The 4,300-nt window shown below is 41.7% G+C and overlaps 1 pseudogene; it reads right to left on the bottom strand.

The window, feature by feature from the left end:
- Positions 1-1,670: 1,670 nt before the first annotated feature.
- LOC136663325 (5S ribosomal RNA) lies at positions 1,671-1,787 on the bottom strand (annotated as a pseudogene).
- Between the last annotated feature and the right edge of the window lie 2,513 nt (positions 1,788-4,300).

Genomic DNA, 4,300 nt, shown 5'->3' with positions numbered 1-4,300 from the left:
CAACACATGATGGAATTGTCGATGAGGTTCATGTTAACCCAGTGTTCACATTGTTTTCTGGCTATAGCCCCCAAAGTAAATACTTCAGACTAGTCCCATGGATTGCAACTTTGGAGAAGAATATCAGAAGTGGGTTAATTAGGATATAATTTCATACAATGCTTTTTGGAGTGTTCCTACCTTAGTATAAGTGGATGTTAAACCCATATTCCTATAAGGACTGTACCTCAGGGATGGGCAATTGAAGTTGGAGAATGAGCCACGTTATTCACTAGTCCACGTGGTTCCTTCCAACAGATGTTACCAGGCAACATGGGATTCAGCCATGTGGAAGCAACTGGAACATTGCCATAGTAACACATAAAGCAGACCTATGCACCCCCCCGCCCTCCCACATGGCTCCATCACACACTCAATAGTGCCAGGGCAGACCAGAAACTGCATTATTTCTTAAACTAAGAATCACATTGTAATCATGAGTGGAGATACACATTACCCCAGAAAACAAAATTAACAGAGCAAAGGTGGGCTCTGAAAACTGCAGATTTCATTATCCATGGTTTTCAGAATCTACCGGGGGGGGGGGACAGGACTGGAACCCCCACGGACAGAGAGGCTCCACCAGTACAGTCCTGTTCTCCCAAGATATCCAGGGTGAGTGGAACATATGTAGGGAGAGTGAATGCGTGCAGAGAGGAAGCAGGATTAGGACATCAGACCCTGCCCCCTTTTCTGTGCCCAGTCACTGAATCTCATAGTGGGGGTGAGCACATGCTTTGAATGTAGAAGGAGTCAACCCCTAGTATCTCCAGGACTCCTAGCAGGACTCCTGATGTAGGCCTGTGGCAGGGGTTCTTCTAGGGCAGGGGTGTCCAAACTTTTTGGCAGGAGGGCCACATCATCCATCTGACACTGTATCAGGGGCCAGGGAAAAAATAATTACAGGGTGACCCCAAAAAAAAAAAACAGAATCCATAAAAATTTTATTAAAACCTACAAAGGTCCAGTAAATTTCAAAATGTCTTTTCTTTGGTTGACCAAGACATATTGGGGAAGATTTTTGTTCCAATATTTCATGCACAAAGTCGACTTGTATACCCTGAAAGAAAAAAGAAGAAAAATTAAAATTAACAGTTTTATTCAAAGATTTGTGGGTTCTTTTTTTTGGGTGGTCACCCCGTAATTTACATTTCAAATTTTAATACATTTACATAAAAGAATATATTAGAGATGGAATTTGAATGAGAAAAGGTCTTGCAATAACTCAAGGCCTATGAAAGACCTTGCACAGAGCAAGGCCAGCCTTTCCTTTGCTGCCACTGCTGCATCAGAGATGTGAAACAGCAAACAGTGGAGGGAGCCCTTGTCATGGCAGGCTGCCTAGGAGTTTGGAATTGTCTCATATACCTCCCACAGGGTTCTCCTATGCTAACAGCAATGTCAAAACAAGGAGGGGCAGTGTTGCCTTCATACCCTGCTGAAGGGCTTCCCACAGGTACTGAGCTCAACTGGGCAGGAAGAAGATGCTGGACTTGGATCACACCAAAAACATGATCCACTAGGACTCTTGTGCTTTTAAATGCATGTGGTTGTTATGAAGGGGTGGTACAAATCAATTTGCTTCCATTCTGTGTGGTTGGCAACCTTCAGTCTCAAAAGACTATGATATAAGCCTACAGCACCTGGTATTCCTAGGTGGTCTCCCATCCAAGTACTAACCAGGCTTGACCCTGCTTAGCTTCCAAGATCAGACGAGATCAAGCATGTGCAGGGTAACAGTTGCTGACATTCTGTGTACACTTAGCACAAGTTCTTTTCGTTTTCATTCTGGGGTCTTCCTTTAAAAATCCCTAGATTTTCCTTCCAGCACAGAAAACAATATAATTTTTTTTTCACCTATTTTTAATGTTTCCTGTCCAAAACGCTTCTGCAGTAGCATGGTCAAAGGTATGCAGTGAAGTACTTGGTTTTTTACTCAAGCATCCAGAATACATAATATCCACAGACATCTCTGTGCACAATAAAATCCAAACCTCTGGAGCAGCGATTTTCAACCTTTTTCATCTCACAGTACTCTGACAAGGCACTAAAATTAACAAGGCACACCATCAGTTTTTGGACCATTGACAAGTCACTCCATGCTGGCAGCAGGGGCTTGCATCCCCAAGTGGCCCTACTAACAAATGATCCTCCCACAAACTTCCACGGCAAACCTGCAGACCATCCACAGCACACCAGTGTGTCACGGCACAGTGGTTGAAAATGGCTGCTTTGGGGAGTGGGGAGGACAAGCTTATAATCACAGAGCATGCGAGGAATTTCACAGCATCTCTACTCTTAGGCTGCAATCCTACACACCAGCTATTCCCAAACGTACCCGATCACAGTGTCCTTCCTTCACCGTGGCTTCTTGTCCTCGACTCTCCCAGACACCGCCATCTTGGATTGTGTACAACGTCACAAAAATTGTGTGTGATATCATGCAATTCAAGATGGCAGTTCCCAGGACAGCCAGAAGAAGAGACCACCAGAAACATTCCACAGCTAGCCTATGAATTTGCAGTGGTGCCCTTGATTTGGGAACTACTACTATACACATTTCTTAAGCCCCATTGAACATAATGGGATGCACTTTGGAGTAGACATTCATAGGATTGTGCTATAATTAGGCTGTCAATGCAGCAATATGGTCACAGTTTCTGTTAAAAAGATGACTGGGAGTGATTGCTAAAACAAATCTGCTTATAATTTTTCATTTGTAGGCTTTTGTTGTAAATTATAGCCTGTCTTTCTCTGACGTTCAAATTAAATATTTGTTCATCTGCAAAGCAAACCATTTTTTTTCCTGGGTACCGAATTAGTTTGCTTCATTGAAATAAATGCGGCTCGCTGGTCAAAATTTTACTGAATTAACAACCTGGAAATAAATACAAAATAAATAACTACCTCCAGGTTCTTAGTACTTTTAATCAAACTGTCTCATAAATCTTGCTGGAAAGATAAACGACTCACCTAGAAAAATAAATAAAAAAAAGTTGTTAGAGCAATAATGAATTGCCGGGATTAAAATATTCATTATGGAGCCAACACATGTTACCTTTAATGCAAGTACATGATCTTGAATATTATTAGGGTTTAAACAAATTTTGAATGTGACAAGCACAAGATTTAATGTGGCACATAAATGAGTTTAAAGAGATAATTAGGTTTTGTTGGGCAGTTCTTTGTCTAACTGATATGTAACAGTGATAATACCAATTAGACAAGCATAATTGCCACAAACAGGTATCGCTTTTATCTCACAGCTTTGGCTTTCGACCTCACTCGGCAGGTGGTCTTCTTAGACCATCAGACACAAATGCAAAATACAGCAGCTCCTGCAAGGGCAAACTGCCCCATTTGATTTAGTTGAGGGGTTTCATCTATAGATACTAATGCTCCTATCTCTAGGCTCAGAAATGTAGGGGGGAACGAAGCCATGCTCATTTCAAAGGATGAGCATTATAACCCCCAAATTCTTTTCCAACTCAAATTATAATCTGAATCAGAAAACAATTGCATTTACCTCCCCTCCTCATTCATAATCATTTTATGGATTCACTCTCACAATAAATGGTATGATCTGCTAACCTAAATGACTTGCAAATAGGATTAACCAAATGTATGGAGGACAGATCTATCAATGGGTAGGTCAGCAGGACACCCTCTTAGGCAAAGGGTGCCTGCTCACTGCAGGAGGGCATTCTGCAATGCGCACCATTGCACTGGTACTGTGTACAGCTCTGGTTGCCACACCTTGAGATGGCAATGCTAGCATTAGAAAAGGTGCCAAACAGATGGCATCCAAAGTAATCAGAGGACTGAAGCACTTTCTATATGAGGAAAGGCTACAAAATTTGGGGTGTTTTAGCTGGGGGGGGGGGCGGATTATTATGGGGAGATATGATTGAGATTTCTAAGGATTTGAAAGAACGTGTCAGTATTTCTGCCAGAAATGTCTTTACCTAAATCTGACCTAAGAAATGGATGTTTCTCAGAGCACAACAGAACATAAATCAGAAATTTATTAACAACCATAACACAGGCCTATGCATTTGAGGGTCAGAAAAACTTTTTTTTTCCAGAAATGTATGGTGGTTTCATATGAATTTGGGGTGCTGATTCTAAAAATGGCATCAGTTTTGCCCAATCACATCTATTTTCACAAGGAAGCTGCTTGAATCAGTCCCTAAGGAGGCTATGCTGTATCCCCGAACCTAAACATGATAGCAAAAAAATTGATGCTATTTTTAGAAGCAGC

Source organism: Tiliqua scincoides, chromosome 12 (genome assembly GCF_035046505.1).
Source record: "Tiliqua scincoides isolate rTilSci1 chromosome 12, rTilSci1.hap2, whole genome shotgun sequence".
Lineage (NCBI taxonomy): Eukaryota > Metazoa > Chordata > Lepidosauria > Squamata > Scincidae > Tiliqua > Tiliqua scincoides.
Note: the sequence above shows the minus strand (reverse complement) of the source record. Positions and strands in the feature narration are given on the sequence as shown.